Consider the following 24163-nt stretch of genomic DNA (forward strand, 5'->3'; position numbering starts at 1 on the left):
CCCATACATGTCAGAAACGTGCGCTTTCTCGTTTTCTTCTTTTTTTCATTTAAGCAGACTGAGCCATAGCAGAGTGTGGCCGGATACAGCTAGTAATTTATAAATATTTCCTACAAATTGGCTAAACTATGGTGGATTAAAGTTCAGTGCCACCTTTTCCTGCCAGTATGTGATGATTAATCTCTGGAATTTAGATGTGGTTTTCGCTAACAGGTACATCCACGAGGACGATTACCGCTATTCTAGAAAGTTCGTCCGGCTGCGGTCACAGTAGCGTGAACAAAGGTTGCCACACGCCATCATTTCGTCGGAGTGCGACCGATCTTCTGTGTCAGTATTTGGCGGGAATGAGGAGTTTAGAACCTATTCTATCAAGCAGGTCAGAATCTGTTCTAACCTCCTTGGGTGGGACGACGCCTCTGTGCTTGGAGATGAGAGCTGCATCGCGGCTTTTGCTATTAAAACGACACCGGATGTGAATGTGTTGCATCTGTCTCGTAAGGAAAGTAGCTAGTATTGTACACTCTCTCCTCAGTCACTGGAATAACGAGACGAGTTTTATAAATACACGAGATGAAGAGAGAAATGATGCTACGTATTGACATTGAAAAACTAGATTACAAACACTCTGCGCAACGTCAAGTAAATGCAACAAAACAGTACCTGCGTTGCAGTTGAGGCAGCATTCGTAGAAATGCCTCAGCGTATCGCGAGATGTCTCTCCCTTGCAACAGCATTGGTGGTTTCATGTTAAAGACACTGGTACTTTATAAAATTAATAAAATAGAAGTTTCAAACAGAAACAACTGGTACCCAAAGGGATAACCTTTGGTAACCCTCATTGAGCATAAGTGTGAAAGACAAACATCAATTTTAGGACAAAATAGTCTTGACACCTTAGCACGGAAAAGCGGAAACACATACGATAGAATCTCTACTCAGCTGGCATAAAAACACCAGTAAGCGGCACTAATAATTTGTAGACCATTAACGACCACCTGTCGCAACCCAGAAAATATCCATTACAGTAATTTTAAGCATAAAAATTGGCGTCGATCTGTTGTAGAATTTTAGAACATGTTTTTTGCTCGAGTATCATGTCGTTTTTGGAAACCCAGAATCTACTATGTAGGAATCAACATGAATTCCGGAAACAGCGATCGTGTGAGACCCAACTCGCTTTATTTGTTCATGAGACCCAGAAAATATTAGATACAGGCTCCCAGGTAGATGCTATTTTTCTTGACTTCCGGAAGGCGTTCGATACAGTTCCGCACTGTCGCCTGATAAACAAAGTAAGAGCCTACGGAATATCAGACCAGCTGTGTGGCTGGATTGAAGAGTTTTTAGCAAACAGAACACAGCATGTTGTTATCAATGGAGAGACGTCTACAGACGTTAAAGTAACCTCTGGCGTGCCACGGCGGAGTGTTATGGGACCATTGCTTTTCACAATAAATATAAATGACCTAGTAGATAGTGTCGGAAGTTCCATGCGGCTTTTCGCGGATGATGCTGTAGTGTACAGAGAAGTTGCAGCATTAGAAAATTGTAGCGAAATGCAGGAAGATCTGCAGCGGATAGGCACTTGGTGCAGGGAGTGGCAACTGTCCCTTAACATAGACAAATGTAATGTATTGCGAATACATAGAAAGAAGGATCCTTTATTGTATGATTATATGATAGCGGAACAAACACTGGTAGCAGTTACTTCTGTAAAATATCTGGGAGTATGCGTGTGGAACGATTTGAAGTGGAATGATCATATAAAATTAATTGTTGGTAAGGCGGGTACCAGATTGAGATTCATTGGGAGAGTGCTTAGAAAATGTAGTCCATCAACAAAGGAGGTGGCTTACAAAACACTCGTTCGACCTATACTTGAGTATTGCTCATCAGTGTGGGATCCGTACCAGATCGGTTTGACGGAGGAGATAGAGAAGATCCAAAGAAGAGCGGCGCGTTTCGTCACAGGGTTATTTGGTAACCGTGATAGCGTTATGGAGATGTTTAATAAACTCAAGTGACAGACTCTGCAAGAGAGGCGCTCTGCATCGCGGTGTAGCTTGCCCGCCAGGTTTGGAGAGGGTGCGTTTCTGGATGAGGTATCGAATAAATTGCTTCCCCCTACTTATACCTCCCGAGGAGATCACGAATGTAAAATTAGAGAGATTAGAGCGGCACGGAGGCTTTCAGACAGTCGTTCTTCCCGCGAACCATACGCGACTGGAACAGGAAAGGGAGGTAATGACAGTGGCACGTAAAGTGCCCTCCGCCACACACCGTTGGGTGGCTTGCGGAGTATAAATGTAGATGTAGATGTAGAAGCTACCCTTCTCACTGAAACGTTTAATTTCCGATACAGATGTTGCCTGTATAGCAGATGATATGCTGTATTAAGCACAGACATGAGGCTAGACAGCCACAGAACTTGCATAATGTAAAATAAGGTAACATTGAATTAATTGTTGTTAAATATTGAAATTGTTCGAAACTTATGAGTTCCCATAATGTACTGATTTCAGGTCATGGAGTCTCACACGTGTTCCTGGTGTCGTTTTCCTCTTCCTCAGGATGTCACATTCTTATTTCTTGTACCAAACTTAAAAATTTCGCACAATCCATGTTTTGCGTTTGCCAGAGTAGCCTGATTCGACCGAAGAAAACAAAATGATTTTAATTCCGCCGACAGTCGTCCGCGGTCTGTACGTTCGGGCGTTGAGATCGATCACACCGAGACCACCCAAGTATTGGCGTCCTGTTTTGAAAAGGTCGGCCGTCTTCGGCCGATGTTATGTATTTTTAGGACATGATTGATTCTAATTATGACTCATTACTCGTGTAGTCAAAGGCTATTACATAATCTTATTTTATGAAGTGCATAATTTCGCGTTTACATGTAGGCATCCGCAGTTGGTGTCGATCTTATAACGGGTGGTCAAAAAATCTCCGTTTGACCGCGTTGTTGCAGCGTACATGCAACGCGGCGTGACTTCGATGCGCGTATATAATGACCGACGTGTAGACAGGGTATTAGTGTGGCATTCGTACCATTCCGACGTGCGTGCGGTAAATGAGTCAACTTGAACTACAGCGATGTTATTACCAAATGTGTCCAAAGAGGATCGAAGTGCTGTTACTCATTTCTTAGATGCCGGAAAACAAAGTCCGGTCGGCATCCATAGGATAATGAAGAATGTGTATGGGCTGCATGTCTGTCGAAAACCATCGCTGTGAAAAACTGTAAATACGTGTGCTGCTGCTTCATGATAACGCACGTCCCCAAACTGAAAATGTCGTAACGCAGGAGTTAGCCAACTCATGTCAGAGACCCTCTAGAAACTGCCATACAATCCTGATATCTCCCCGTGCGATTGTAGCGCCTTCGGTCTCTTAAAAGAGTCCTTAAAGGGTCGACGATTCCAGTCGGACTGGGATGTGCAGCAAGCCACTATGGATTTCTTCATGCAGCAGGACACCGTGTTTTACCGAATGAATATCTTCAACTTGGTTTGTCGGTGGGATGGTTACGTCAACACTCGCGGCGATTTTGCCATATTATCATATCGGTTTTGGATTGTGCGGCCTTCGTTATGTGTTTGCTGCTACCGCGTCACCTAGTAAAATACTTAAAATGCTAAAATACTGACATAACCGACCCTTCAGCTGTGTTGCAGTGACCTACGCTCTGAAGATGGCTGCTGCGATACGGCAGAAACGTCGGTTGTTTTAGTTTCTTAGCAGCTTAAGTATTTTATAAAATGCCACGAAGGTATACTTAGAAGGATTTTAATATGAATTTAATGATTCTCTGCGTTAAGTACTAGTTGGCGGTATTTACGCCAGCGTCTTAGTTTTTGTGAGTGTCAAGATATCACCATATGTTTACATTTCACATAATCTGCCATAAGTCTGAGATTGTTAGCCGGCCAGGATGGCCGAGCGGTTCTAGGCGCTACAGTCGCAGGTTCGAATCCTGCCTCGGGCATGGTTGTGTGTGATGTGCTTAGGTCAGTTAGGTTTAAGTAGTTCTAAGTTCTAGGGGACTGATGACCTCAGAAGTTAAGTCCCATAGTGCTCAGAGCCATTTTTTGAGATTGTTAGTAATAATACCCGCTAAATTGTATGAAGTTTGCAGTAATGGTCCTACAACATGTTTTTGGGCCGCACCAGACACTGCTCTAAGGTACGTCTGTAGATGACTTTCCGTCGAGGATAACGCCCATTGTTCTTCGCTGTGTGTAAGCGATCAGTCTCCGAGAGTTGTGTGGCTGTTGAGCGGTCATTGATCGGCGACCGGCACGCTCGCGCGCACACACACACACACGTATCAGACACTAGAGAGTCAACAGGAAAGAGGAAAGAGAAAAAGCACGGATGCACGCCAAGACCGTAGGATCCTACGCAGTGCCGTAGGGGACCGCACCGCCACTTCCCAGCAAATTAGGGACACTGTTGCTCCTGGGGTATCGGCGAGGACCATTCGCAACCGTCTCCATGAAGCTGGGCTACGGGCCCGCACACCGTTAGGCCGTCTTCCGCTCACGCCCCAACATCGTGCAGCCCGCCTCCAGTGGTGTCGCGACAGGCGTGAATGGAGGGACGAATGGAGACGTGTCGTCTTCAGCGATGAGAGTCGCTTCTGCCTTGGTGCCAATGATGGTCGTATGCGTGTTTGGCGCCGCGCAGGTGAGCGCCACAATCAGGACTGCATACGACCGAGGCACACAGGGCCAACACCCGGCATCATGGTGTGGGGAGCGATCTCCTACACTGGCCGTACACCACTGGTGATCGTCGAGGGGATACTGAATAGTGCACGGTACATCCAAACCGTCATCGAACCCATCGTTCTACCATTCCTAGACCGGCAAGGGAACTTGCTGTTCCAACAGGACAATGCACGTCCGCATGTATCCCGTGCCACCCAACGTGCTCTAGAAGGTGTAAGTCAACTACCCTGGCCAGCAAGATCTCCGGATCTGTCCCCCATTGAGCATGTTTGAGACTGGATGAAGCGTCGTCTCACGCGGTCTGCACGTCCAGCACGAACGCTGGTCCAACTGAGGCGCTAGGTGGAAATGGCATGGCAAGCCGTTCCACAGGACTACATCCAGCATCTCTACGATCGTCTCCATGGGAGAATAGCAGCCTGCATTGCTGCGAAAGGTGGATATACACTGTATTAGTGCCGACATTGTGCATGTTCTGTTGCCTGTGTCTATGTGCTTGTGGTTCTGTCAGTGTGATCATGTGATGTATCTGACCCCAGGAATGTGTCAATAAAGTTTCCCCTTCCTGGGACAATGAATTCACGGTGTTCTTATTTCAATTTCCAGGAGTGTATTTGTTGCCACCTTAATAGCCCATTGGTCGCTTTGAAGTGTTGCAGACGGTGTATAATTGGTATCAGGGGATCACGTGACCCTCCGCAGCTGATTTCATCAACATCCAGCAGAAGGGGAGGAAGAAACGAAAAGAAACATCACTGGTTGAGAGGTTATGTGGCGTTACTTCAGTGATTATAAGCCTAAGTCAGATTTACGAAGAACTTGGCCATGTGAGCCCTTTTTAGTCCGGCGGTACATCTGCGGCCTGGTCGCATGCACTGATTCGATTTGCAAGGATGTATCCTATCCTGAGGCATGCTGGCGCATTAGCTTTTTAACTGGTCCTTGACATACTGGATGCTGGCACTGGGACAGATTTGACGTCCGGGTTGTTCCCACACATGCTTTTTTGGAGACAGATCTGGGGATATCGCCTGCCACAGGATTACCTCAAAAACACGTGGACAGTTCATAGAGACACGTGCCCCATGTGGATGAGTGTTGTCCTGTTGAAAAATGGCACTACGATGCTGTCTGTCACACGAGTGGCAACACATGAGGATGTACCACTGTGGCGTCAGAGTTCTCTCAGTCATTACCAGCTGTGACCTAAAATTACACCCTATGGCTCCCTGCACGAGTCAGGAATAACACAGCTGTGCCTCCTCAAAACATTGGAAGAATGGGTTCTCTCCCTAGGTAGCCGCCATACTCGCCGGCGAATGTCATACGGGGTATTGTAGAATCGCGATTAATTGCTGAACACAATGCTAAGCCGTTCATCAGCAATCTACGATTCGCGATCAGGGCACCATTTTGAATGCTGCCATTTGTGTAGTGGCATTACCAGCAGCCCACGCAAGGGATGTTGATTCTCTAACTGCTGTTAGCCTCCGACTAATGGTTCGGTATAACGCAGAAGGTTGAAGGAAGTTCTTTACTTGTTCCCAGATGGCAGGTGCGGATGCGAAGGGGTTACTACGTGCTTGGTGCTCAGTATGGCTATCCTCTCTGGTGGTGGTCACACGTGGTCGAACGAAGTCTTGACGACAAGCATGCCTGCCGCCGCTATCCCACGCCGTCCATCATCGGGATACTGTCATGTCCGAAAGGCCAACAAATCTGGATATCGCGTGGTTTGACCAGCAGACCAAATGGAGACTCACAATGAGACCTTTTTCAGTCGGTGTCCGATAACGCTGTCTCGAAAACGCACACGACATAACCGCGTTCCTTTTGGTGATCACTCAGCATCTGGCGTTGTTTACGGCCTTTATAAACGCTACGAGGGCTGGGAGCAATACCGAATATGAACAACTCTAATGCGCTCTGGTAGCCGTTCTTCGTGTCACTGACACTCGACGATTATGTACACGTGTGCGAAGTCATATTTACAGCCGACCAAGTCTTCACGGTTCTTAAGTTTTTCTGGAGCAGTGTAGTAGTGAAGTGTGTATGAGTCAGTCGGCTATATGTTGCATCTATAATCCGCCAGCCACCTTAGGGTGTGAGGCGGAGGGTACTTTTGGTACCACTATCATGTTCCTGCTTCCTTGTTCCATTTGCGAATGGTGGGTGTTAAAAATGAGAATCGATAAACTTTCTCTGATTGTCTCATCGTGGTCATTTTGCGAGGCATGTGTTGGAGAAAGTAATATGTTATCCGATTCTTTTTCGAACGCACACTTACAGATTTTCAATAGCATACCTCTCCGAGAGACAAAACGCCTCTCTTGAAGTGATTGCCACAGGAGTTTGTTGAGCACGTCTTGCGCCTACTAAACTACTCCGTGACGGAATGTTCTGCTCTTTGTAGGATCTTCTCTATCTCTTCGTTAATGCTACTTGCTTGGGATTCCACACTGTTGGTCAGTGCTTCAGGATACTCTGCACCAATCATCGATCGGTATTCATGGATTTCACTACGGTCTTCTGGCTCCCCAACATTCCTGTAGACAACAGCATCGTCCACAAAAACCCTCATGGACCATCTGCCGTTGTACACTTTATCTCTCAGAGAATGAAAACTGCTCCTATCATAGGATAAAAAAGGCGAATTTTCCCGGGCAGAGTCAGGGATGCAGAAAAGGGGAAGAGATTGAAAGGTGGCTACACTGAGCCACAGCGCCAGAGATTGTGCCAAAGAGTTTTATTCCGCCGCCTCCACTGGCAGTTCTTGTCGAGAAGTCGTGGTGGAGAGTGCTTGTAGAGATGTGGCAGTAGTCAGTGCTTGTTGAGAAATGGTAGGAGTCAAGTCGTTGTTGAGATGTCGCCGTAGTGAGTGGTTGTGCAGATCTTGCTGAGAGGATATTGATAGCTGTACTATTTGAGGCCATGTTTTATGCAGTTGTTTGATGGGCTAGACAGCAGATGTTGTTCGAATGGAGATATTGTAATGATCAGAGTGCTTTTCGTCAATATATATGAAGGTAAAAAAAAAATTCCTTTTTTTTCATAATGTCTTAAACAATGCCTCGTCACAGGTTCAGTCAACAAAGCATCTGGCTCGTGTTCTTGTATTAGAGTGTAATTCTGGTTTTACTGCGCAATTATAGTATTTCTATTTTTTAATTACTTCAGTATAAATGGTATTTAAAATTTCTTGTCTTATTGAAGAAGAACCGTGCCAGATGTGTACGTTGAATCACACTTCCACACAGAGAACAGTTACACTTGTGCTTTGGTTTCGTACGTTTTATAGTTGCTGGGGACTTAATAAATTAATTGTGTTAACGGAAATTTTCTTTCATTCTTTGTTGCTATTCTATGCAGTCAGATTGCGTACTAAAACTAGTCAGGGCCAACCGTTTACGAGACTTCGTAATCGGACAAACAGCGACGAAAATAAAAATTATTTGCATTATATATAATTAAGCCCCCATGCAAGCTTTTGGACTTAACTGGCAGCTTCAAAAAATCAAAACGTCTGGACATATTAGCGCTGTTTTGCTTGTTACTATTAGTACCCATGTCTTGTAAAATAAGGCATCGTTCATGTAAAGTAACATGATACGTGATGCCATCCCTCGAGGAACAAATTCACCACCAGGAATTTTATCCACCCAGAGAAATTTTTTTTAGCTATTACAGCCATATGATACTATATATTGTTTAATATGGCTGGCGAATCTTCCGGATTTTGGGCACAGGATCAGGGTCTTCAGCCTATGAACTGCAAGATACAGGTGTGCAACGCCTTGCAACTAAGAGAGCTTACTGCTCTGCTAAAGTAGGGTTAAATCGTAATAAAGCGCGAATGTGTCAAGATGTTTTTATTTAAATGTCTTTGAAGCTCTCAGATAAGTCGAAAAGCTAGTTCCCTTCTTTTAAATCCACAACTCTAGCCAGGACATATTCGTCTTTTTTGTGCTGTCGTAGGAGTATTTTTCATTCTGGTTCCCAACTTTTACTCTACCATTTTGACATTAGACCGCCATACCTTGGCAGCCGATGCAGATTTTTTAGTAACTCAGGCGACGACTGATCCGGTATAGGTTCTTTATTGTCTTCCGAACCATGTTGCTTCTATCGTGGGGACGGATGAACCTCTTACAAAATAACAGACCGACCATTAATTACATATATTTGTCTACCTTCTTACAAAATCTGAAGCGATTTCGGAAAATGTAAGCGGTGCGCGTAAAAATAAAAAAGTGAAAAAAGGACATCATTCTTGCACGTAAAACCCGAATGAAGCTAAGGTTTTGACAGAAAGTTTCCAGTTTTATCGTAAGAATGCGTGTTTTATTTGTATGAATCACCGTTTCGCAGCATTCAGCTCATGTAAGAATGGTTCCTGTGTGTTGTATGTAGCTCGACTTGAAACCATCGTATCTCGACAATAGATAAAGATTATTGTAAAAAAAGAATTCATTATCACCTTATTCATTTACCTGCCCTAGTGCAAAGTTTGAACCGATTCGTAGAAGTTTAAAGTATAGAAGTGACACGCTTCAAAAACTTCCCGGAATAAAAGATTCTGTTGCATATATTTGCAAGTAAAATCCGAACGGTGACTTTAGACAAGCATTACTTTCAGCCCCGGTAACATCTTTTGCTAAAGGAATTAATCGATTTGCACTGTCTGCCTGGACGCCAGTTCTGGTTAGTCGTTCAAACCTTGCTCAATGTACTGTAAAACAGCTGCAGTAACACAGACGTTCGAGTGGCTTATCAAATGCCCACTGGCCCGAATTAAACCAAAAACTTTTTACTTCACGTTCCTTGCTCAGATAGGAATCTACCAAGACCCCCGCCCCTCTTCCTAAACCGCGATTCTGCCAACGGCCTTCTCAAACATTGTTACAGATCTTCCGCGCTGTAACGGTATACAGACTTAATCACAGGTACCTTTGTGATTTCTGAAAACGACTGCGCGAAAAGTACAAGACACACAGAAAAATGAGACATATTAGTGGACAGATCACCTCTCCAACTTTCAATTCGTAGCACGCCCCGCGCTGTAGATGCAGAGCGCGCAATTAGGAGGCAAGCGTGTTACAAGATGGCGTGTAATGGTACGATGCGTGGAGTTTTGTGTCCTTGAATTCGCTAAATGTGAGTCAGCTATGATGTTTCGGCGACGATTTAGTATCATGTATCAGGTAATATCGAACTGTCTCTACAAAGGGTAGGCAAACGCTCTAAAGCGGGCGCGATCGCCATCGCGCTCCCTCACTGCTTGCCCGCGGGCATTGTCAGCCGGCATTTCCACCTCCAACAGTCTGCTATCACTGCTCTTTTCTTATATGACGAAGTTCGCGCACGCGGCAAGATGGGCTCTTTACTGTGTGAAGTCTCACTGGCCTTCGTGGTGTAACAAAAGCAGCGAGAAGAAAATTGCTGTGGAGGGGTTCAGACCCTCAAAACGAACACGGTTATCAGATCTTGCGTTTCTAACCGATTTTACAAAGCACCTGAAAGTCGCGAGTACAATTTTGGAGGGTAGTCACCAACTAATTGCCGCTGTTTTGGAGAGCGTTTTCGATTTTAAAAGAAAATTGCTGTTCTGAATAAAGCAACTTTCACAAAGGTCAATTGCGCACTTTTCGAATGTTACACTAGTTAGAAATTAAATAAGCCTTGCAAGGGAGACATTGAGGGAACAGTTTCATGAATTTCTTACGGTGCTACACGATTTGTTGGAAATCTTTGATAAGAGATTTGCTTACTTAAATCAATCTGAAATTCATTTTCGTACTTTTGCAATTCCTTCTGCTGTGGGCCTTCGAAGTGCGCCTCCTGAAATTCAATTAGAGCTTATTGACTTTCATTGTAGCCATGTACTCACAGGGAGGGGTTTCGCACTGCAGAAAATTTTGACAGTTTTACAAGGACGTCCTTCGAGAACAGTTCCTGCAGTTCTTTTGAATAGCTGCTCAAACCTTGTAACCTCCCCACACGAAAATAATAATATTGAAATTATAATAATTATTATGGAGCCAAGTGTAACCTCCGCACACGAATATTTAAATGAATATGATGAACCATGAAATGGTTCAAATGGCTCTGAGCACTATGGGACTCAACTGCTGAGGTCATTAGTCCCCTAGAACTTAGAACTAGTTAAACCTAACTAACCTAAGGACATCACAAACATCCATGCCCGAGGCAGGATTCGAACCTGCGACCGTAGCGGTCTTGCGGTTCCAGACTACAGCGCCTTTAACCGCACGGCCACTTCGGCCGGCGATGAACCATGAACCATGAACCTCCCCACAGAAATATTTAAATGAGAAACCATTAACCAAGTGTAAACTCCCCACAGAAATATAATAAATGAATATGAAACCATGAACCATGTGTAACCTCTTCACAAAAATAATAATTAAATGAATTTTTTAAAGCATTGTAACCTCTGAACAAAATTGCCTCCCATTTATAATCTGTGTGCAGAAATGCATTCACATTTAATGTTCCCACAAAATTCTTTTCTCATTTAATGTTAAGTTCGAAACAGAAAAATTCCTATACACCAAAATAATAAAAAAAATTAGTAACCTGGTAAATTTTACGAGGACAGCAGCGCTGCCCTTCGGCCCTGTATTCTGAATAAAAAAAGCAAAAATTCTTACCTCAGTAAAAACTGCAAATATATCTGCTCTTATGTAGAAATTGTTTTGGCACAGCTTCGTGCAATTCTGGCATATATTTTTTTTCTGATTCTTGGAAGGAATGATCATGCATTGGAAATATACTTTAAATTGAAATGAATGCTTTCTTTAAAAAAATTACTTTATATTATGAAAATTATTATTGCGGCATTTTTAAAAGAAGTTAATGACAGTTAATATACATTACTAGATATGCGCAAGGCTGCTTCTTTACCTTCTACGATAATACTCATCCTCCAGAGTCCCGACCAGAGCAGACTGCCGACTCGCGCAGGCACGCGCCGACTACTGCATACTACAGCTTACTAGCACGGACTACTGCCGACAGACTACTACTGCCGACTCGCGACAAGCAACAATTAACTACATACTACTCTCTGGTCAGAGATTCTGCCATGCCTCGCCCATCGCTGGCAATGCATGCGTCTTACAACCTGCAGTATGTTTGGGGTCATGTATTTGTGTGAAAGTGTCTTTTCATCGATGAAATTACGAAAACCGTATCGCCTGACTGGAGCAATGAATCTGATGATGAATAGCCTCACGCCAAACATCGAGGTGCTAGAAAACAGTCATTTAAAGACAAATGCAGAATGATGAAAACAGACGTTTGTTTCTCATTCATAAGTTGTAGCGCAGCTGTGAACTTAACACTTCCGTGTAAGATTAAATGTATTAACTTAACAGAGTTTCATAAAAGAAGCACGCGTTCTTTGTTTATTACTTTGTGTCTGTTACTTGTGACCAGGGAAGTAAGTTTCCTTGATCCCTGTACGCCCCCCTCCCCCCCTCCCCTATTTCTCCGCTGAACTGGAGGGCAGAAACTGTAACGTTTTGTACAGCTTTTAACTGCTGTCAACCTGTGCAGTGTATTATTACTATGCGTCACTCCAGTACTCATTAGGGCACTAGGCAATGAAGAGATTGTTCTTTATTTGTTTGCTTGTGTCTGTGTTGTTCCTCTGCCGTTTTTCTATCGTCCGCAGGTGTCATCTGAATATTTGCACCCAACTGTCGTTTATTCGAATGAAACGGGATGCGGTACATTCACGCCCAGGGGAAGTCGAACATTAAGTACGAGCTGGTCAAACAAGGAAAAATATCAACAATAAAATTTCACCCACTGACATAGGAAAACAGCACGACTGTCTTACAGTCTAATAATTGACATGCAAAACCTTATGTCTAGAAATGGCGCATGCACGCTAACGTAAATTCGCTTGCGTTTCTTCTTGGTATAACCTGATTGTTATTACTTTTTCATTTGATGGCACTTTTGCTACACACAATACTATGCACATATTGTACTGCATCATAAGCATTCACTGCGCTGTCATTACGTAATAATTACGGCAATACAAAGAATACTTCTAACGTAACTACAAACTTGACCATCAGCTGTCGATCGTCATTTACCGTGCATGACGGCACGCCCTCTGACCTCTTAATACACTTATTAATGGCCGTCAAACCAACCTGTCTCGCGTTTCTAAAATCTGAATTTGCATACATGCAAATTAGTGTCATTTCACTGCTATATTACATTGTCATGCAAAATAGGAAATAGGATGCTGTGTACCGGCACGTACATGATTGGGAGTAGGGTACATGCATATCATAATTCTGTCCATTTCACGTTGGAGACGAGCGGTAATTTTTCAGCTGTGAGGAAGTCAACCGCTGACAATAACAGCGAATGGTCAGAAGGCAGGAGGGGGGGGGGGGGGGGGAGGGGTGCACATGTGCACGTCCAATTTGTTGTTAGGTCATAATTGGCGAAAGCTTTGTTTATCAGCAAAGAGCTGCCCCTTAACTTGCATATCAGTTAAGGGTCTGACAATAGCAAACATGCAGCTAGTTTCCAGCCAGCAGTCTTCAGCCCTGTGTGAGGGTGAGAGAACGTGCATCACACTGCTCTCTAGCAGCCTCGTGGGCAGCTGACGTGCCCAGCTCAGGAATAGACAAATGGCTCTGAGCACTATGGGACTTAACTTCTGAGGTCATCAGTCCCCTAGAACTTGGAACTACTTAAACCTAACTAACCTAAGGACATCACACACATCCATGCCCGAGGCAGGATTCGAACCTGCGACCGTAGCGGTCGCGCGGTTCCAGGCTGTAGCACCTAGAACCGCTTGGCCAGCCCAGCCGGCAGGAATAGACAATCCGTGGGTGACACGAAACATTCCAGACGACCTGCTGCTTATGTGGTACGAAGACAACTGGCCGTCCGGGACCGTCAGAAGAGAAGTTGGAGCATGTGTCGGTATCATTCGCCAGGAGCCCACAGAAATGGATGAGATGTGCCAGCAGAGAACTGCAGATACCACAGCCAACTGTGTGGCACATTGTACGCACACGTCTGCGCGTAAAGCCGCACAAGCTGTGGGTGGTACATGGCTGACTGCTCGGTACAATGATCTTCGTTTTGAGTTTTGCAATTATTTGCAGCGGCCACTTGAGGAAGATGGTCTCCCTGTGGTGAATATACATTTATAGGAATAAGAAGGATGCGTGGTGCCACGTAAGATAAATCTGTAAATGTGAACTTCCAGTCGTTGCGTTGGCAAAAGAATCAGCAATGGTATACAGACATTATTTTTTCTTTTTTTCTGTTTCAGTTGACTGATAATTTGCATGTTTGGTGACTAGTTTTGAACCTAATCATTTATAATCGGACCATTACCTAAGTAAAAATACATCATTAGTCAAAATATAACATATAAATATTAAAGTACGAGAAGAGTTTACTAGTACCATTGAAAGTACGTCATTAGTCAAAACATAAAATATACAAATTAAACCAAATGGTTGTAACATACCTGAATGATTCTGAAATGATGAATTTTTGATTGTGAACTGTTGACAACTGTTCATCTTAGAAAATCCTGTGTCCTTAATTTTTGCAGAATGTGGTGGGACTATTTGACAGGCGCTATCTGCCTTTATTATATGTTCTTTTCCACTGTTATCACACTACATCATTAGTATTCTTCAACTAATTTTCAAAAGTACCCCTTTTTTATAGAAACATTCGATACTCGGCAGTAATATTTGTAGATATACACTTTAAGACAAAAAAAAAAGACGCACCTCGAAGAAATGATGTCCAATGGGACAAACATCGGTGGATGTGATACAAATGTACAGAAAAACAAGTGATTACAATTTTAGAAAAAGCTGTGTGATTTATTCAAGAGAAAGAGCTTCAGAAATTGAACACTATGGCAGTTATGCAAGCAATTATTTGTCTTGGCATTGATTGACAGAGTTGTAGGACGCCCTCCTGAGGGATGTCGTACCAAATGCTGTCCAACTGTCGAGTTAGATCGTCAAAATACCAAGGCGGTTGCAGCACCCTGCCCATAACGCTCCAAACGTTCTCAATTGGGGAGAGATCCTAGGGCCTTGCTGGCTAAGGTTACGGTTTGACAAGCACGGAGAAAAATAGTAGAAGCTTTCGTCTTGCTCTGGCATTATCTTGGCTTACCACGAAGGGCTACAAAACGGGGTGCAGAATATCTTCGACGTACAGTTCTGCTATAAGGGTGCCGCAGATGACAAAGAAAGGGGAGAAATTACTCCAAAGATCATCACTCCTGGTTGTCAGGCAGTATGCGGACGATTGTCAGGTTGGTATCACACCACGGTCTGGGGCGCCTCTTCGGCCTGGAATCTCATTGACTGGAGTAGAATTATCTTCAGTGATGAGACCCGCTTCGAACAGAGCCCCAATGACCAGTGAAAACTTGTATGGAGATGTCCTGGACAGTGGTGGAATACCAGCCAGGACTGCCGCCCGCCATACGGCCCGACACCCTGGATTGATGGTCTGGGGTGCCACTTATTTTCATAGCAGTCATTCGTGACAACCTTACATCTCTAGCAATCAATGCCAAGCCGAATAACTGCTTGCAATAGGGCCAGAGGCAGACCAGTATGTTACTGATTTGCTCAATTTGTGAAGTTATTTCGCTTGAATAAATCATCCAGCTGTTCTGAAACTGTAATTATTCGTTTGTCTGTACGCGTATATGACAGCTACCCACAACACTGTGCGAATGCGGTGAATTGCAGACAACCCGGCGTCTCTTCAAATGTAACTCATGCTAACCAGCTATAGCATGAAGGACTTAATATCTGCAGCACCCAATGCTATCAAAGTTGCCCAATTCTGAGTGAATACTGTGTAGTTTTCTTTGTATGTATTGTATATGTGTTCATTTTAGTGTACCTCTGACACGAATAAAGAAAGATCACAGCTACCGATTTCGACCGCATTCGAATAATTCCTTAGTAGTGCGTCGCTTGCTTTTTGTTAGTGTGTATTAAGAGAGGGATATTTCATTCACGGTGTGGTCGTGGACGGATTCAGACCATTTCTACCACACTGTCGTGTCTGTCTGTCGATCCATTTTACTGCTCTGGTTTCATTTAACCGACTGACACATACACATCCGCAACTTTTAGCTGTTGAACCTATGAACTGTGAAACTTTCACAAATCTGCCCTTAGTGCCAGTATCCGATCTCCGCAACTAGGAAGAGACCTCTGATTTTCTCTTGGACACTGCCCCAACATGTTAGTAAGCCGTAGTGTAGTAGTGTAGCAAAGTGGAGTTAAAGGTCATTATTTCCGCTACTGGCCATTAAAATTACTACACCAGGAAGATGACGTGCTACAGACGCGACATTTAACCGACAGGAAGAAGATGCTGTGATATGCACATGATTAGCTTTTCAGAGCATTCACACTAGGTTGGCGCCGGTGGCAACACCTACAACGTGCTGACATAAGGAAAGTTTCTAACCGATTTCTCATACACAAACAGCAGTAGACCGGCGTTGTCTGGTGAAGTGTTGTTGTGATGCCTCGTGTAAGAAGGGGAAATGCGTACCATCACGTTTCCGACTTTGATAAAGGTCGGATTGTAGCCTATCGCAATTGCGGTTTATCGTATCGCGGCATTGCTGCTCGCGTTGGTCGAGATCCAATGACTGTTAGCAGAACATGGAATCGGTGGGTTCAGGAGGGTAATACGGAACGCCGTGCTGGATCCCAACGGCCTCGTATCACTAGCAGTCGAGATGAAAGGCATCTTATCCGCATGGCTGTAACGGATCGTGCAGCCACGTCTCGATCCCTGAGTCAACGGATGGGGATGTTTGCAAGACAACAACCATCTGCACTAACAGTTCGACGACGTTTGCAGCAGCATGGACTATCAGCTCGGAGACCATGGCTGCGGTTACCTTTGACGCTGCACCACAGACAGGAGGGCCTGCGATGGTGTACTCAACGACGAACCTGGGTGCACGAGTGGCAAAACGTCGTTTTTTCGGATGAATCCAGGTTCTGTTTACAGCATCATGATGGTCGCATCCGTGTTTGTGGACATAGCGCTGAACGCACATTGGAACCGTGTATTGGTCATCGCCATACTGGCGTATCACCTGGCGTGATGGTACGGGGTGCCATAGGTTACACGTCTCGGTCACCTCTTGTTCGCATTGACGGCACTTTGAACAGTGGACGTTACATTTCAAATGTGTTACGACCCGTGGCTCTACCCTTCATTCGATCCCTGCAAAACCCTGCAGTTCAGCAGGATAATGCACGACCACATGTTGCAGGTCCTGTACGGGCCTTTCTGGATACAGAAAATGTTCGACTGCTCCCCTGGCCAGCACATTCTCCAGATCTCTCACCAGTTGAAAACGTCTCATCATTGGTGGCCGAGCAACTGGCTCGTCACAATACGCCAGTCACTACTCTTGATGAACAGTGGTATCGTGTTGAAGCTACACGGGCAGCTGTACCTGTACACGCCTTCCAAGTTCTGTTTGACTCAAAGCCCAGGCGTATCAAGGCCGTTATTACGGCCAGAGGTGGTTGCACTGGGTACTGATTTCTCAGGATCTATGCACCCAAATTGCGTGAAAATGTAATCACATGTCAGTTCTAGTATATTATATTTGTCCAATGAATACCCGTTTATCATCTGCATTTCTTCTTGGTGTAGCAATTTTAATGGTCAGTAGTGTATATTATTATTATTATTTTAAAATTTGAATCTTTACCTTAATACCCTCACTGACAAAAGCATAAAGAAATGTACTGCACAGGCATCAGAGGACCACTCCCAGACGCCAAATTTATAAGAGCCTGCCATATGCGGCCTCCTACGTGAGTGTAGGACAGCTAAGAGGAGATGGGGTGGTGGAGACGTGTGGAGCGCCGGGGCGCTAATATGACATCATTCAGTTAACATTTATTAGCAAGAGTTTCGCATTCACTTTGTCTTTTTCCCGGCAACCATGCTGAGCCAGCGTTGCGCGAAGGCGCGCAGAAGCACGTCTGGGCCCGGAGATGATTTCTCAGGCGCGGACACTGGCGTTGTCGGTCAGTTTTGCAGCCCTGCCGTAGGAGGGTCTGGCTGCCAGGGCCTCACTACAGCCCGCCGTCGATGTGGACGTGTGTCTGAGCCTCACCACTCTCGTTGTGTGAAGCTGCACTTGGGGTCGGTCGCAAAACTCTGCATGGCCCAGCTGTCGGTTGCCCAGATGGCATGTGGGTAGGAGACCCAACAGCGACATGAACGATGGCCCTAGAGACGATACCAGCATACAGTTGGTAAGACGGTACCTGTACTATCCAGGAGTTGTGGCATAGGCGTCCTGCTCTGAAGCTGAACAGCTCACAGAGGGGCAGATCGGTTCTTCTTTCACGGAAGATTGGCGGGACCTTCATCTTCAGTCACTTACGGTTGTGACCGGCAGCAGTGAGGCTCACGAAGTGGAAGTCTCTTCCACAGCCTGAAAGGAGTTTACTGGGGAACACTTGTATGCGGCACCAGAATAGTCCACACCGCTCTCCCGGCCGTATGTCAGTTTACGAGACCGGAGCCTCTACTTCTCAATCAGTTCCTCAGTTTAGCTCACAAGTGTCGAGTACACCCCGCTTGCCAACAGCGCTCGGCAGACCGGATGGTCACCCACCCAAGTGCTAATCGAGCCCGACAGCGCTTAACTTCGGTGATCTGACGGGAACCGGTGTTACCACTGCGGCAAGGCCGTTGTCTTCATAATAGCATCGTGGACATGAAATTACCTTGCCTAGTTTCTCTCTCAATTTTGAATTGTGTATTATGTACAATTATAGGACGGTGGATCAGGTCTCTGTCCCGATTTTTTAGCTGAGTGGTCAAAGCGACCAAATGCTATTCAAAGGGGTCCGGGTTCGATTCCAGACTTGGTCGGAGATTTTCTCCGTTCGGGGACTGGGTGTTGTGGTGTCTTTATCATCATATCATCCCATTGACGCGCAAGTCGCCGAAGTGGCGTCAGCTCAAAAGATTTGCACCAGGCGACCGGTCTGCCCGACGGGAGGCCCTAGCCACTCGACATTTCATTTCATAAAATAAGAAAATTAATAAATTAAAATGAAACTAGTATAAACAATGAATGTCTCTAATGGGCTCGATAATGCAGATCGCTGACTGTGCGTGACCGCAGAGCCAAAGATGCTGTACTGATTTCTTGCAGTAAGAGAGCGCTTGTGAGGGAAAGACGATGGAGTAGGCAGTCCCTGTGGTGTGCTGTGTGAAGCCGCCAAGAGTTAGATTAATGTAGGTATGTCAATATTGTTGAACATGCAAGAAGAAGTCTTCAGGCAAATAAGGTAAAGATTTAAATAACTATAATTTCTGTTTTTGCCAGCGCCAAATGAGTAACCCCAGAACGCACGTAGTTAAATATTTCATTTTTGTAATGCTTTTAAGATTTGTTAACAGAGTTATGTGTACTTTGATGATTTGCATTTATGTTGGATTAATGAAGTTACATAGCACTTGCTGTTTAAATCTCATAGTTTGCGAATCAATTGTGAGTAATGCAACTTCACTTGTCAGATATTTTTGAAAAGACAAACTTAACTTGCAATATAATTTTGCTCAAAATTTACTGAATTTTAGTAATTCACCAAAATCAGTGCCGCCTCCCAGTCCAGATCATATATTTTTCAAAGAAGTTGGATTTTCTTAAATGTTCTCGTTTATCAACCAAATGAATTTCATGTGCGTTTCAAGAATTACGTCCAGCATTGCACACTGCTGAGCCTGTAGCTAGCATTTACAATGTTTTTTAATGAGAGACTAGAATATATCGCGTTACTCCGTTGCTGCTCTAGAGGTAAGACAATTTAATTTGTTTGTTAGGTGCACAGGGACCAAATTTATCATTTTGTACAGGGACAGATGATTCACTGCCTCAGGAGCAGAATGTATTTTGCAGTGACTGTATTTCTTTATTAGTATTGGGAGCTGCATTGCCCAATCAATTCGCGTAAAGTTTTGCTAACAGTAACACAGAGTAAGCACACCACTTGCACTTACAACACGCAATACGACAGTGAGTTCAGTATCCATTCCACAGATCACACATTCATTTAACGTAATAATAAAGTTATATATATATATTTTTAAAAGAACGTTACAAGCCCGATAGCGCGGATTTGTAGCAGAGGAAGCCAAGGCGGTGCACGGCTGTAGAAACTTCATTGTACCCACCAGACCCTCTTGCAACTAGTAGAGCTGGCCCCTCATCAGCATCCGTGGTGCAGATGAAATGATCAAACTTTGAGAGAGACTCAAAAGAAGATAAGGGTTTTACAGCAGTCGATGACGTGATTCTCCCCCCCCCCCCCCCCATACAGGTGACTGAATGTGCTCCCGTTTTCTGGGCCTGTCAGCACTCTTGGCTGGCCTAGTTAACTTCGGGACTTCAGAGCGTTCATTTATGCAAAGTTTTCAGACTGAAAGTCGTTCTTGTGTCATACCTAGGTGGAGTTACTACATGTAGCCTGGTTACAAATGAGTGCTGTGTCCACTCAGCACTGTTGTCTAGGCGCTGAATCAAATGTTTTCCTGGCGTCCTTTCTCGAACACTGTGAGGCAGTAAGCTCTCTGCCTGTTTGTACTTCGACGCTGCCAGAGTTGGAATTTGTTACGCCACCGTTGCGTACCCGGCAGACGCGTTACACGTAGCATTGTCCCAGCCGGTTCTATTCCTGCACTTAAATACGATTCGTCTGTACATCAGTATAAAGGAAATAAAATTTCTAATAACGACTTGCAGTTACTTTTATTCAAAAGATATTTTTAAGCTGACGACAACGTTTAAGCTCTCCGCAAAACACACTTCAGTAAGTGCAATATATCCACCTCACCACTTTTATTGCAAAATTTAGTTCAGGTTTCTTTCGTTTCCTTGTCAGTGTTCTTACCAAGTTACTGATAAAATCGTTAATGTCAGGGTGAGCCGATTCAAACGAAGTTTCAAACAAGGATGAAAAGTGCCGCACGCATCTGTCATTCTCTAAAATGCAGAGGTCTCCTCTGTCCAAATGTATGCACTCTTAGGGGAACTCGGGGCGGAACGGGATACTTAATGTTTAACAATTTCTATAACACAAGGAAACACTTTGTAGAGTGATAAAAAAACACCTTGTAGTGTAACCTAATGTACCATATTTTAAGATGACTTAAAACAATACATTTTGCATTTTTTACAATTTTTCAAAGAAAGTCTTGTATATTTCCCGTTCCGCCCCACCCACGGGGCAGAATGGGATAAGGGTACTTTTTGTTAAATTATTGCATAAACGTTGAATTTCAATTATAAATATCGTATTAGACTATGACAAAATGTTGTATAACAGGCAATTCAGACTAAGGAATGTGCAATTTAAACAATTAAAAAGTCATTCTCCAAAATTAGAAAATATTTTTATGTCATTCTGAAAAATGTATAATGCTTAATAACCACCAAACCCCTAAATACAAGCCCTTTCGACAATAGTCACTAATCAGTATTTCCTCTTCATCTTCACTGTCTATGCCAGCACATGAATCGTGTGCCCACTCTGGCATGCGACCCAGCCCTCATTAGAAACGGAGTAGAAGTCCCCACAGTAGAGACACTCACCATCCTATCTCTCTGATTCTCTCTTCTCTATCATCCTCTTCCTTTTATTTTTCTTAAGGTCTATGATGTCCTCTGTTTTTTTTTTTTTTTTTTTTTTTTTTTTTTTTGGGTGTACACTTTGATATTTTTGCCTTAAGTTGCATTGCACCTGAAGTCTCTGTCCTGAAGTTGTTCATATTTGTTCACCCTCCTCCTTTCTGTAGGCCTACTTTACGTGCGACAGCTTTATGCAGTTCCTTCTGACGAGGAGAATCTGTTAATACGACGGTTTTTCCTTTTCGTCTAGTAGTCCGCCGAGTATTTAGACAGATTAGTGAAATTGGAATGACAGCCTCGGGCGATGTCTGGAAAGCTGAGTTGTTCGGCGAACATCGCTGGTTGGGAGAGTCTGGCATCCATGAACATCCAGGCTGGGTTTGCTTTCTACTTGCATCAAAATATGACAGGGCAGAAAGGGACACTATCCCATTCCGCCCCGCCCCGTTCCGCCTCAAGAGCACTTTTGAGGTTAATAACTTTTATGGAGTGTAATAACTGATGTATTTAAACGCATTAAATAACTAAAGTATAACAAATGCCATGCACTTTAAGGGAATGTGACATTTTAGGGTATACAGTTAACAATTAACAGCTTACCTGGCGTTGAAATTCACCAAACGTTAGAACAACGCAAGCGGTAACGTGACGGACAACAATTCACTTAGATCTCGCACTTCAAACTAAATCAGAATGGCTGCCCTCGCTTCCCTTCCACTCAGAGAAATAGTTACATGCCCATACAACAGGTTGCAACACTGTCCAGTCTAGAAAAGAGCAATTTCCCATTGTGCCCCGCTATCCCGTTCTGCCCCGAGTTCCCCAATACCTGAAGGGCAAGTTGCGGAATTCGTGTAGTAGTGTTACTGGATCATTCGTCAATCTTCTCTGAGTTGCAAAGTTCGTGTTCGCCCTACACACTGCTTCCCCGCCATGACTTAACGTTGGTGATGAAGGCTCATGGGACAGCCTAGTACCAGATCAACACATCTTGAGGGCTCCAGAGCGACCAGTGGACTCTTCATAAGGCAGTGACTACTACGCTGTCTGGTCAGCCTATATTATTTTTGGCTTTCAATAAGTGATTTTCTATGCTACTTCCATTCTATTAAGTATTACATTTGCTGATTAGTTTATTTGAACAAGAGGGAAACTGTACATCGCTACCCTCAAAACAAAAGTGTTTCATGTTACCATATACAGCCTTTTCGCTTTCTCAGTTTAAGGAACTGAAAAATTTCTGTGGAACTTTTGATAATAGTTAAAAAGAAAACTAAACTCCGTCCGAACAGGCCATGAAGGTCCAACTGTACCGACCGGCCGCTGTGTCATCCGCGGCCCACAGGCGTCACTGGATGTGAATACGGAGGGGCATGTGGTCAGCACACCGCTTTCCCTGCCCTACGAGGTGCAATCAAGTTCTAAGGCCTCCGATTTTTTTTGTAATTAACTACTCACCCGAAATCGATGAAACTGGCGTTACTTCTCGACGTAATCGCCCTGCAGACGTACACATTTTTCACAACGCTGACGCCGTGATTCCATGGCAGCGGCGAAGGCTTCTTTAGGAGTCCGTTTTGACCACTGGAAAATCGCTGAGGCAATAGCAGCACGGCTGGTGAATGTGCGGCGACGGAGAGTGTCTTTCATTGTTGGAAAAAGCCAAAAGTCACTAGGAGCCAGGTCAGGTGAGTAGGGAGCATGAGGAATCACTTCAAAGTTGTTATCACGAAGAAACTGTCACGTAACGTTAGCTCGATGTGCGGGTGCGTTGTCTTGGTGCAACAGCACACGCGCAGCCCTTCCCGGACGTTTTTGTTGCAGTGCAGGAAGGAATTTGTTCTTCAAAACATTTTCGTAGGATGCACCTGTTGCCGTAGTGCCCTTTGGAACGCAATGGGTAAGGATTACGCCCTCGCTGTCCCAGAACATGGACACCATCATTTTTTCAGCACTGGCGGTTACCCGAAATTTTTTTGGTGGCGGTGAATCTGTATGCTTCCATTGAGCTGATTGGCGCTTTGTTTCTGGATTGAAAAATGGCATCCACGTCTCATCCATTGTCCCAACCGACGAAAAGAAAGTCCCATTCATGCTGTCGTTGCGCGTCAACATTGCTTGGCAACATGCCACACGGGCAGCCATGTGGTCGTCCGTCAGCATTCGTGGCACCCACCTGGATGACACTTTTCGCATTTTCAGGTCGTCATGCAGGATTATGTGCACAGAACCCACAGAAATGCCAACTCTGGAGGCGATCTGTTCAACATTCATTCGGCGATCCCCCAAAGCAATTCTCTCCACTTTCTCGATCATGTCGTCAGGCCGGCTTGTGCGAGCCTGAGGTTGTTTCGGTTTGTTGTCACACGATATTCTGCCTTCATTAAACTGTCGCACCCACGAACGCACTTACGACACATCCATAACTCCATCACCACATGTCTCCTTCAACTGTCGATGAATTTCAATTGGTTTCACACCACGCAAATTCAGAAAACGAATGATTGCACGCTGTTCAAGTAAGGAAAACGTCGCCATTTTTTAAGTATTCTCATTCTCGCCGCTCGCGGTAAAATTCCATCTGCCGTACGGTGCTGCCATTTCTGGGACGTATTGACAATGAACGCGGCCTCATTTTAAAACAATGCGCATGTTTCTATCTCTTTCCAGTCCGGAGAAAAAAAATCGGAGGCCTTAGAAC

The 24163-nt window shown here is 44.4% G+C and overlaps 1 pseudogene; it reads right to left on the bottom strand.

Moving 5' to 3' along the window:
* Positions 1–18405: 18405 nt before the first annotated feature.
* Positions 18406–18523, bottom strand: LOC124623557 (annotated as a pseudogene).
* Between the last annotated feature and the right edge of the window lie 5640 nt (positions 18524–24163).

This window comes from Schistocerca americana, chromosome 7, assembly GCF_021461395.2.
Source record: "Schistocerca americana isolate TAMUIC-IGC-003095 chromosome 7, iqSchAmer2.1, whole genome shotgun sequence".
NCBI lineage: Eukaryota > Metazoa > Arthropoda > Insecta > Orthoptera > Acrididae > Schistocerca > Schistocerca americana.